General features: G+C 43.2%; 1 protein-coding gene across 4 annotated transcripts in view; it reads left to right on the forward strand.

Annotated features, from left to right (window-relative positions):
- Window positions 1–13096, forward strand: part of LOC134932152 (proto-oncogene Mas-like) — a 240962-nt gene that overhangs the window by 155367 nt on the left and 72499 nt on the right. For all 4 annotated transcript variants that reach the window (XM_063926292.1, XM_063926291.1, XM_063926290.1 and 1 more), the window contains 2 exons: window positions 4014–4238; window positions 11259–11483. The gene's annotated coding sequence lies outside the window, so the exon portion shown is untranslated. The remainder of the gene's footprint in view (window positions 1–4013; window positions 4239–11258; window positions 11484–13096) is intronic.

Below are 13096 nucleotides of genomic sequence, written 5' to 3' on the forward strand. Positions count from 1 at the left end.
TCAAGCTTGCTGTCACCTCCGGTCACAGTCTGGTTCCAGCTTGCTGTCCCCTCTGGTTCCAGTCTGGTTCATGTCTGCTCTTCTCCTAGAGTTCCAGTCCAGTTCAGGCCTGCTATAATCCTTTGTTTCCAGTACAGTTCATGTCTTCTATTCTTCTTTGGTTCCAGTCCAGCTCAAGTCTGATGTCTCATCGGTCCTAGTTTGGTTCAGCCTGCTAGCTACATCACAGTTCCAGTCAGTTTCAGTCTGCTATCTACATTCTTGTCCCAGTCTGGTTGCAGCTTGAGTTATTTCTGCTAGTCTGAAATATCCATTTATTATTATTGACTGTAATAGTGCTTCTAAGTGCCAAGCCTTTAGTCTACTATCCTTTGTGACTTCATGCAAGTCGTCTGATTACAACTCACCTGCTAATTGTGGGTTCAAGTAGATTGTTCCTGTAGTAGATACTTCAGCCTGTATTGCTGCCTCCTGTGTGCCACATCTTTCCACTGTCCTCAGCACCACAGCTATGTTTATTGTACCATCAGTGTGATCATCAATGGTGGTTGTGTCTTGAAGGCCCTCTTTCTGAGTGTTGAGGTGTGTGCTGGTTTGGTCAATTCCGGGTGCTGGGGACTAGGTACTGGATCTATGTCCCTCTCTGGGGGTTTAGGCTCCAGGCCCTAGCTCAGCTATCTGGGTTGTACTGTTTTCAGAAGATTCTGGGCAGCCTATTTATCTGTTTTACCTTATTTTGCTCCTCAGTTCTCAAGTATTGATTTTGGCTTAATTGTCCTGAGGTTCAGGGTTGGGGCTGAGCTCCCCACAATTTGTTCCAGAAGCAGGCTCTGGGTTTTCCTGTGGCCAAAGACTTCTCTGATTACACTAGGTTACTTCCCATACTTATTGCTGATTCATGAAAACATTTCTAATATGTTTACCATGTTTCCAGTCTCACTTGTCAGTTTAGTCCATAGGATTTGACTCATATATGAAACCCAAAACCGTGGCATAAGAATCTGTACCCTTTAGTAATCTTTGCTTACATTGAACCACACAGAATTGAATGTCCTTTCTCAAGTGATTGTGGGTCTGTTTGTTGATTTTTGGACATGACTGATGACTTTGTTTCCCCACAATACAAATCTCACATACAGATATGTCTGTGTTAGTCACCAACATTCCTGTGATCATCCTATTTTGTAGCTTGTGAACACCATTGCATCCAATGTCACCAAATCTTCCATGCCAGAGTTCCAGTGACTGCAACTCACTTGTTATTATTGAATAACAGTGCTCTGTATCATGGATTTACAATTATTGACATCTTGTGCCTGTAGCGATGATGATCCATTTTCTGTTTCAAACAATGTATATTACTTTAGTGAAGTGAACTCTGTGGCCTCTCAGTTCTAGGACACTGCTGGCAATAAAATTTGTTCTCATCACTGGTACAAAAAAGCATGTCTTGCATTTCTGTGATTTTTGTTACAGTTCCAATTTTTAAGCAGGTTTATTTGTTTCAACTTTCGTAGCTGTAAGCACTTGGTTTGACTTCTTTAATAGTGGTGGGGTCACATCTGGCTAACTTGGTGAACCATTCCTCATTGCATCTGAAATGCCTTGTTGTACCTGAATCAATTTACCAACCATCTTTTCAGTGACTACCCATAACACTCAGGCCTAAATAATCTCTGCCATTGCATTTCTTGCATTGCACATGCTTCACATTATTTTGTCTACACTCATTTTCTATGTGACTTATCTTGTAGCAGCAATAAAACTCTCATTTTCAGAATTATTTTTATATGCAATGCAGTAGTCTCAGCATTTGACTCACAGGGTACACATTCTTGGATTTGTATTAACTTTGTTCCGACTGTGTTTGTAGATAATTTTACTGTGTTTGCTTCCAATGCCATAACTAAGAAGTGAAACTCAGTTTTTATTTATGTAAAGTTGCTGTAGCAATCTCTTCTTCATCTACTTGCACTCCAACAGTTTTTAGTTACTAAAATATTAAAAAGCTGGATTCTATGGGGTAAATGGGGTAAATTTACTAAGGTCCATGTTTGCCTCAGTTTGCAAAGTCGGATGTGTTGCATGGAATAGAACTTAAAAACATGGGAGATCTTGCTAATATGATCAAATACATCATCAGCCAAACTCAGAAATACTTTCCATAGACATCACTGATGTGCCTATATACACTAATAAGCTGGTGAGCTGTATGATACCTTATTCCACTGAAGCTCCATGAGAACCAGTGTGTAACAGTGAGTACATCTGTACCTGCTATTTATCAATAAACCAACACCACTGGTTAAGTAACTGTGCTGTACTTAGTTTTGAGTCATCAGCTGGTGTGTGCCTATATAACTCTGCAATATCAACACCTGCATATACATCAATTCCAACACCTATTACTTTTACAAACAGGGCCCTGAAATTTCACAATACAGACAAGGAGAAAAAGAGTGTTTATCAGCACCAGCAGATAGTGAAGCTGCAAAACAGTTAAGAGAAAAAAGCATGCCCTGGCTCTGGTGGGGCAATCATGATTTTGAGGAACTGGCCAGGAGATATGTCCTGTTTACACTGAAATCCCAATCCCAACCTTCCAGTAACTTCTACTCAGTTATACTGTCTAATAGAGGAGTCAGAATGCTACATACTGCTTTCTGTGATGTGAGTGGTCTGTTTAGGGCATCCATGATTTCATCAGTGGGAGTCACCCACACTCAGGAAAGTTCCTTCTAGAGATTGCCAATCGGCAATTCCGGGTTGATCTTTTGGATCAATATGGAGTTGCCATATCTGTATTTAATGCAGAAAATAATTAATATTGATCTTTCCCAAGATCAATATTACTTTTTGCGCATGTTCAGCTAAGGAGTTCAGGAATATTGTTCATGTGCAGAAGTGACATGCGGTGAGGTGAATGGCTGGGGAGGCACACTTGGGGATGGGTCTAAGTGCTGGGAACCTGTCTCACCAACTACTCACTGTAACTCTCCCTTCACTACATTAAGCTACAGTGTCCATTGAGTCTCCTACCTGCATCCCTTTGTTTACTCTTGCTGCTGCTAACTGAGAGCCAACTACATTGCATTTCCTGGTCACATGACACATCCAAGTGTCCACAGTGCACAAGGCCCACCCCCACACTCAGATGCATGCCTCTATTAGATCCCTTTCTGTGCAGCATCACTGCCTATGGTGTGTCCCTGCCACCAACTCTGCAAAGCAGTGTCTGACAGCAAAACCGAGGCAGAGCTGTTGCTGCCTCATCTCTTGCCTACTGGAAGCACCAGGGATATTCACAAAGTTGGTGAGTGTTAGCTATAAAAAGGATTTCAATAACCAAAGAAGATGTTTATGTTATAAATATCTTCTTTGTATTATTCTAATCGTTTTTATATAAATCTCAGGAAATTGATAGGGAGTATGTCAGAGGAGGTTCTTCCCTGACTGCACGTCCCTGCGCAGTGGAGTGGAAGACACATGGGCAGTGGAATGGGAGACCCCATGCTGTGGAAGAGGTAAGACTACCACTGTTTTGGATTGATTCTATTCATACAGCCCCAGAATTGATCTAAAAATCATGATGTACCAGGCAAGAAAATATTTTTTTGTAAAGATCGGCTATAGGTGTCCATCTCTAGAGGGGAGAGCTGCTGTGAAGACCAAATTACTCTCCTACGGCACAGTGCAGTGGGTATTGACACTTGAAAATCCTCACATATGTCCTCTTCACTCAACCCTTGCCACGTACTGTACGTTGCACCATCATTCTTGTCATGAATGTGGGTACCTCATCACTATTTTTGCACACAGACCCTCTATCTCAGTTTTGTTTTTGTATACACAAATACTGTGGACTGTGGATGTGTGATAATCTGAATGAGTGAAATTGTTTGTTGTAGTAGTTTATTGGTAGTGTTTAGGGGATAAGGTAAGTATAAGACTCTTTTTGTGTCTTTTTATTGTATCTAATTAATGTTACCTGTTGGTCTTTTGTTTATTTCCAGCCCTCTACTTTTTCTGGAGCATGCCACGTGGACCACCACGGATCCTAGTATAATATGTACTATGAGAGAAATTCTCAATTCAACTCTATGAGAATAACTGTAAGATGAAAGTGATTTAACAATAGAATATATCAGACAACTTACTCCATTGGAAGGCATCAAATACCGAACGATTTTATTTAACTGGATTCTTCGATGGTTGTCACTATTCACTCCTAAACAAAGGTTAGTATTTTCAATCATGCATACCGTAGATAAATTACAGTTACATTAAAATCATATAACATCGCTTATACTTATATAATGACCGATATAACATCGCTTATACTTATATAATGACCCTCCCGCCGTACTGTAATTTACTGTAATTTTAACCCCTTTTTTAATCTACAGTTCAGCTGAATTTCGTACGTTGGTGCACATATGTCAAATAGTCAGTGGTTCTTTTTACTTAAGGAAAGATTGCAAATAGATCCGTAATATATCACCTCTGAGCAAGAATTACTTTTCCTTTTATTTTGTAATCCTCTGAAAGAAATAGCTGGTACAATGTTTCCTGTAAGAAAGGAACTTTCCCTTTGAAATGATAACAATATCCTATATCCTTACTGTGTCTTCCTGCCGTCTATGCCGGTATAACCATCGGGGTTAGCAGACTGCGTTTTAGTTATGCTTTCCTTTTCACTGACGGTCATAGATAACGCACTGACCTCTATGTCGTATTTGGTTTGAATCTGAGGTCTATTTAGTAATACTGTAAATTAATTATCCGTATTTGCCGGTCAAACACTGTAGCTCTGTATCACCTCAGGTAAGGGCGGATAGGTATATCTGTGTAGACTACTGCAGTACTGATTAAGGCACTTATAAAACCCTGCTGACTGACAGGCTGTTGTCTGGGAGAGTCACTCGGAGGGGAAGAGTTATCAAATTAGCTGCTGCTCTTATCTTTTTATTTATATGCAGAGCTAAGTCCTGACGGATTTTATAGAGGTGTCTCTCTTTTCTGCGCTGTGCTGGTATGAGACTTTAGTAGCTAAAAGTCTATGGCTAATTAAGATGATGTGAGGACCTCCCTAGACAGTTTCCTCTTATTTGCTGCTAACCACTGTATTTGTCTAATTTAAGTGACTTTGAGTGTCCTGACACCTCCTTTCCTTATATGGGGTTATGCCTCCGCCTCCTGCCGTCCTACCGACTGCTTCTACGGGCTGCAACTATTATGTCTCCGCCTTTTCCCCTGTCACACGGCCCGTCACTAACTCTGATTCCGTATCCTTCATGGGGGTCAGCGCGATCCTCGGAAGACGTCAACCGCCAGCCCCGCTGCTCTCCGCTCCGCTCGGTCCCGGCTCAGTCTCCTCTCTGGGTGATCGCGATGTAACGGTGGAGAGCGGTGAGTCTTGTTAACGAGTCCCCTGCGGCTTCGCTCTCTGGACCCGGCGGTTGGCTCCGTCTCTCCCGCTGCAGCCGCGCTGTCACTCCCGTCGCCTCTTCTCCTCACAGCCATTTTCCGTGCTCGAGCCTCCTCTCCTTTTTATCTCCCTTCAGTCAGGTGCCCGTATCTGTCCCGCCAGCGGCGCGGGCCAAGTCAGTTCTCCCTTGCACAGTCTCCGATAGGTCCTAGTGGCCCCCAGATTCCCCAATTATGTACACCATAAAGGTCATCCTCACAATCAACAGGTTTATAGTGGCCCCGAGTTCAGTTAATAACCCCCAGTGATACCACCTTGAATTAAATCAGTTCAGTCTCTAGTCCTGGGTATCACATATCTCCCCGGTAATTTGATGCGAATCCTTATGCATCTAAGAACCTTGTGCCCTACTTGAATAACAATTTCTGTTAACAACTATAAGAGTATTATACAAACATCTCTATACTCTACATAACTACTTTACCATTATTTATACTAGACATCTCCATCTATTTTCAGACTTAAATCATGTTACCACCAGAAGTTTTCCCTAATAACTAGTTCTGGATTATAAGTGCAATATGAGAATTCTATGACTGGTATCTAGCGGGCAACTTCCCTTTTGTGCTCCTTTCGGAGCTTCTTAACACAGGAAGATCTGAATGTACAGGATCTGTATAATCTTCATTTACGGTTTCAGTCACTTCCGGGAAAGTTACAGCTCCGAAGGTGCCAAGAATTGGCCAACAGAGACTCAGCATAGCCTCCGGGGATAGAGATTCGGTTGGAGCTTCTTCTGGAAATGGAGATGTGCTGTTTTCCAACTCTGGCCATGTTGGACACCGTTTAAGTTGATATCGATGGACTAGACTTGGTCGCCCTCCATCTTCGTGACCAATACGGTATACCGCTATTTCGGGATTTGGTTTGGCTAGTATTTGATATGGGATTGACTCCCATCGAGAGTCTAATTTACTTCGTCATTGATTGTTCTTTCTTAAGACTAAGCACCCAACCGGCAAGGGCCCAGCTTGCGCCGTAAGGTTATAATTGTGCTCTTGCCGTTTTTGCAACATTTCTCTCTGTTGTTCAACCAGATCATGAGCTGCCTTTAATCGCCGTTGATGCTCTGTTACCCAATCTGTTTCTAAAAAATGGTTCGGGAGTGCTTCTCACCTGAAGAGTAACATCCACGGGTAATTTTCCTTGTCTACCAAATAATAAGTAGTACGGCGTATACCCTGTGGAACTATGGGTGGTATTATTGTAGATGAACATGAATTCCGTTAATAATAGCGGCCATTCTTGTCTTGTCTGGAAAGGAAGGGCCCGTAACATTTGAATCAGTGTTTGATTAGTTCTTTCACACAGGCCATTCCCCTGCGGGTAAAAGGCTGTGGTTTGTAATTTTTTTACATCCATATAGGAGGCACAATTCTTGAAAGAGTCGGGATGTGAATGCCAGCCCTTGGTCCGTCAAGATTTTCTCAGGGAAACCATAAGGTCGTATGAAGGCCCTCCAGAAGATTTCAGCAGTAGTCTTTGCCGTCATATCTTTTACTGGTAAAGCAATTGCGAACTTAGTGTAGTGGTCTACTATCATGAGAGCGTATTCGTATCCCAACTTGCTTCTTTCTAGTTTTACATGATCAATGGTGACCAATTCTAAAGGCTGGCTGCTGACAATGGGATGAAGTGGGGCCTTGTCTGTACAAAGGGCAGGTTTCCGTAAACTACAAGCAAGACAGTTTCTGCACCACTCTTCTACATTCTTTCGTAACCCGACCCAATAGAAATGCTGTCTGAGATTCGCTCCCATCTTCTGATGTCCGAAATGGCCTGATTGATCATGATAAGCCTGTAAGAGAATTGGTGCTTTGTTTATAGGGACCAGTACTTGGGTAACGGCCAGGTGAGTTTTAGGATTAACACTCCTCCGAACTATCAGATTTTGCTGTATTTCAAGCCGATCCCGCTGTCTCCATAGCTTTACCAACTCAAGCGCGGAGGTTTGTCTTTCGGATTTGGTTAAGCCTTTCTTTTGCAGTAATAATCTCTTTAGCTTCCGAAACAGTGGATATTGTTCCTGCCACTCCTGCCATTTCCCTAACCTGTCTTCTTCTACTGGAGAATAGGATTGGCTCGTCTTGGAGGCTGTGTTATTCTGTACCACTGTTCGCCTAAGAGCTTGGAAGGGAGGTAATTCTACCGACTCCCTGGGGTCCTCAACTTCGGATTCTTCCTGATCAGCTAACCGGGAGAGCGCATCCGCATTACTATTATTCTTTCCAGGCCGATAGTGTATGGTGAATTGATAATTACTCTAACGGGCATACCAACGTTGCTCCAATGCTCCCAACTTGGCAGTAGCCAAGTGGGCCAATGGATTACAGTCAGTGTAGGCGACAAACGGGGTGGCGGTAAGATAATCTTTACATTTTTCAGTAATGGCCCAGACCAGTGCTAGGAATTCTAATTTGAAAGCACTATAATTGGCATCGTTCCGTTCAGTCTTCCGAAGACCTCGGCTAGTGTACGCTATTACTTTTTCTTTGCCGTCCTGTAACTGTGCGAGAACCGCACCGAGGCCTTGCTTACTTGCGTCCATATATAGGATAAAGGGTTTCCTGTAGTCTGGGTATGCCAAGAGGGGCGCTTGTATCAAAACTTTCTTTAAATGTTCGAATGCAGATTGTTGCCGAGACATCCAGGTGACCAATAAACGTCTGCTTTGACTCTCTTGAGGTATATCTCGAAGCACTTCATGTAAAGGGGCTGCTACCATGGCGAAATCCTTGACAAAGCGCCTATAATACCCCACGAATCCAAGAAATCGTCTTACATCTTTAACTGTTCGTGGAACAGACCAATCTTGTACTGCTCGAATTTTTTCGGGATCTGGGGCTACTCCTTCAGAACTCACCAAATGTCCCAGATAATGAACCCTAGGTTTTAACAGGTGACATTTTGCGGGGTTGACTTTTAGTCCGTACCTAGCCAACTGCTGGAAGACTTCCTGTAGATGTTGAAGGTGGTCTTGATAGGGCTTAGAAAAGATGATTATATCGTCCAAATACAATAACACCATTTCAAAATTCTTAGATCTCAGGCAATGCTCCATCACTCTTTGAAATGTTGCCGGCGCATTACACAATCCGAATGGCATTCGATTAAATTCATGGAGTCCCATAGGCGTAGTGAAGGCGGTTTTCTCCTTATCTTCTGGCGCCATCATAATCTGCCAATATCCACTAGTTAAATCTAGTGATGAGAAATATTTGGCCGATTTCAAGGCTGCAAGTGATTCCTCAATCCTAGGTAGCGGATATGCGTCTTTATGGGTAATCTGATTAAATTTCCGGTAGTCGACACAAAAACGCAACTGTCCATTCTTTTTTTTTTAACTAGCACCATTGGAGCTGCCCACGGGCTATGGCTTTCTTGAATGACGCCCGTGAACTTCATATCTTCGAGCATTTTCCTCACTGGTTGATACTGGGCAGGAGCTAAAGGTCTATGCTTTTCTTTGATAGGGATAGCATTACCGGTCATAATGCGATGTCTTACAGTTGTAACTGTCCCAAAATCTAATGGTCCTTGACTAAAGGTTCGAGGATTCTCGTTCACTATTTGTAGTGCACCTTGTCTATGTTCAGGAGGGGTGTCTTCATCGCCGATATGGATATCATTCCACCACTCTACCGGGTTGGTATTTTCCTCTTTCTCGACATGATTGCTCTGTTGGTGAGCTTCTGTTTGTACCGGCATCACGTCCTGAAAACTAGTCCAGGAAAGTATAGCAATCGGTCGTTGTCGGTATAGTTTGATCATATGATTATGAGGATTCAGGATCCGGACGGGAACCCTCCCTTTAGTAACGGTCACCAAATAATGGGCCACAACGATCTCATTCCCCTCACTCAAGTCACAAGGTTCAATAAGGGCCTCATAGTTGGTTCCTCTAGGACCACATCGGGTTTTGCCCCAGACAATTACCTCGGAGTTAGGAGGTACTTTGATGGGCTTGCTGTCTGTAATCCGGACCTTCCCAATATATTCGTTGCAATGCACAAATGCCTGATGGCTTTGCAAAGTTTTAATAGTTTTCTGGAGGGCATCCTGATGGGTGGTCACAGTCTTAGGTAATTCTTGTTTCAAAATCGAAATCAATTCTTCAGGACAACTCTGTAATATATTCATCCCGAGAATCATAGGGATCGCATTGGGGATCACTGGCGTGTGTAATCAAGCATCCTTGTCGTGGGATCTTTACATCGGCTTCCCAGTAACCCACGCATGATATATTTGATCCATTACTGGCGATCAGTTGTAACCACGTTGGTGGGGGTGTCAAAACTTGATGTTCTCCCCAATTTTGTAGAAAAGTAGAATGCTGAATAGTGGTTATCTGTGATCCAGTGTCTATCATTGCCATAATTTCCACTCCGTTGATGGATATTGGAATATGGGGGCATCGTCCTACGTACTGAGACCACCATTCTAAAGATTTCTGATTTACTGCGGCATTTCCCCCCGAGGCTCGGTGTCCGGCCTCGGGGCATTGGAGTTTAAAGCCTCCTCTTGATCACAATTACGTGCGATGTGCCCAGGTTTTTTACATTGACGGCAAATCAGTCTGCCTTGCGGATCAAACTGATCAGTCGTTCTTCTTCCACCCGTCCGAAGTGGGGTCCACCAATCGTTTCTGGCTCTCCTGCGCTCTCTTGGCCACCTGGTCTTGGTGAAATGGGCACCTTGCCTTTCAGAAAACTTCTGTACCTCTTTACACATTGTTGTCATTCCCGCTACAAGTTCTTCCATTTGATCCGTTAGAGCTCGCATTTGGTCTGTTGCGGGTATCTGAAAACTCTGACCGACGGTGTCTCTACTCCTCGGGTTGTCAACAAGATCCAGGGAGCTATTTCTGTTAGATAACCGACTCTCCTGGTATCCGGGCATCTCCGGGAAACTAATTTCTGGGGCCACCTCGATCCCAACCACCTTAATTGCGGCCTCTTTAAAATCTAGGAAGGTATGATCGGGTTTCTGCAATCTTAGCAGCCTCAGTTGGGCTCTTACCGCTTCTCTATTTGCCCCTTCTATAAACTGGGAAACTAACGCTTCGTCGCTGTTCTCAATTTCTTTCTCATCCACTGTCCGAATCGCTTTTAATGCCTCTTGAAGGCTCAGGGCGTAATCTCTAAGCATTTCTCCCGGACGCTGCTTTCTAGCGTAGAATTTAATTTTTAGTTCTGAGATTGTATGAAGTTCAAACGTAGTAGCTAGACATTGTAATATCTGTTCAATATTTTTCCTCTTTTCTGCCGGCCAGGAAATAACTTCCCGTTGTGCAGATCCTTTCAGTTGTCCAATAAAAATCTCGACTTGTTGTCGCTCGCTTAATGGGTAGAGACGGAACATGGACTTCATTTTGTTTTTTAAGTCAGTCAAAGTATTTCCTTCGGCCTTCTGTCTATATCCAAAGTAGGTTGGAAGCCATGGGGCCCCAAAATAGTATGGCAGGGTAATTGGGTTTATTTGCGCCATGCTAGGCGTTTCCGGTGTCGATTTGCTAGGCTCTCCGCTGAATGCTCCAGCCATCGTAGACTGCTCCTTGGACATTTTCTGTGGATATAGAGTTCCTCGCTTTACTTTATCGATCCTGTTCGTGGACGCCAATTAAAACCCTTGTGGTAATCTGAATGAGTGAAATTGTTTGTTGTAGTAGTTTATTTGTAGTGTTTAGGGGATAAGGTAAGTATAAGACTCTTTTTGTGTCTTTTTATTGTATCTAATTAATATTACCTGTTGGTCTTTTGTTTATTTCCAGCCCTCTACTTTTTCCGGAACATGCCACGTGGACCACCACGGATCCTAGTATAATATGTACTATGAGAGAAATTCTCAATTCAACTCTATGAGAATAACTGTAAGATGAAAGTGATTTAACAATAGAATATATCAGACAACTTACTCCATTGGAAGGCATCAAATACCGAACGATTTTATTTAACTGGATTCTTCGATGGTTGTCGCTATTCACTCCTAAACAAAGGTTAGTATTTTCGATCATGCATACCGTAGATAAATTACAGTTACATTAAAATCATATAACATCGCTTATACTTATATAATGACCGATATAACATCGCTTATACTTATATAATGACCCTCCCGCCATACTGTAATTTACTGTAATTTTAACCCCTTTTTTAATCTACAGTTCAGCTGAATTTCGTACGTTGGTGCACATATGTCAAATAGTCAGTGGTTCTTTTTACTTAAGGAAAGATTGCAAATAGATCCGTAATATATCACCTCTGAGCAAGAATTACTTTTCCTTTTATTTTGTAATCCTCTGAAAGAAATAGCTGGTACAATGTTTCCTGTAAGAAAGGAACTTTCCCTTTGAAATGGTAACAATATCCTATATCCTTACTGTGTCTTCCTGCCGTCTATGCCGGTATAACCATCGGGGTTAGCAGACTGCGTTTTAGTTATGCTTTCCTTTTCACTGACGGTCATAGATAACGCACTGACCTCTATGTCGTATTTGGTTTGAATCTGAGGTCTATTTAGTAATACTGTAAATTAATTATCCGTATTTGCCGGTCAAACACTGTAGCTCTGTATCACCTCAGGTAAGGGCGGATAGGTATATCTGTGTAGACTACTGCAGTACTGATTAAGGTACTTATAAAACCCTGCTGACTGACAGGCTGTTGTCTGGGAGAGTCACTCGGAGGGGAAGAGTTATCAAATTAGCTGCTGCTCTTATCTTTTTATTTATATGCAGAGCTAAGTCCTGACGGATTTTATAGAGGTGTCTCTCTTTTCTGCGCTGTGCTGGTATGAGACTTTAGTAGCTAAAAGTCTGTGGCTAATTAAGACGATGTGAGGACCTCCCTAAACAGTTTCCTCTTATTTGCTGCTAACCACTGTATTTGTCTAATTTAAGTGACTTTAAGTGTCCTGACACCTCCTTTCCTTATATGGGGCTATGCCTCCGCCTCCTGCCGTCCTACCGACTGCTTCTACGGGCTGCAACTATAATGTCTCCGCCTTTTCCCCTGTCACACGGCCCGTCACTCACTCTGATTCCGTCTCCTTCATGGGGGTCAGCGCGATCCTCGGAAGATGTCAACCGCCAGCCCCGCTGCTCTCCGCTCCGCTCGGTCCTGGCTCAGTCTCCTCTCTGGGTGATCGCGATGTAACAGTGGAGAGCGGTGAGTCTTGTTAACGAGTCCCCTGCGGCTTTGCTCTCTGGACCCGGCGGTTGGCTCCGTCTCTCCCGCTGCAGCCGCGCTGTCACTCCCGTCGCCTCTTCTCCTCACAGCCATTTTCCGCGCTCGAGCCTCCTCTCCTTTTTATCTCCCTTCAGTCAGGTGCCCATATCTGTCCCGCCAGCGGCGCGGGCCAAGTCAGTTCTCCCTTGCACAGTCTCCGATAGGTCCTAGTGGCCCTCAGATTCCCCAATTATGTACACCATAAAGGCCATCCTCACAATCAACAGGTTTATAGTGGCCCCGAGTTCAGTTAATAACCCCCAGTGATACCACCCTGAATTAAATCAGTTCAGTCTCTAGTCCTGGGTATCACAGATGCATGGTAAAGCAGGGTTACTATATAGATTATATATAAACTATCTGCAACAGAACTTCATGCAGA

Source organism: Pseudophryne corroboree, chromosome 6, assembly GCF_028390025.1.
Source record: "Pseudophryne corroboree isolate aPseCor3 chromosome 6, aPseCor3.hap2, whole genome shotgun sequence".
Lineage (NCBI taxonomy): Eukaryota > Metazoa > Chordata > Amphibia > Anura > Myobatrachidae > Pseudophryne > Pseudophryne corroboree.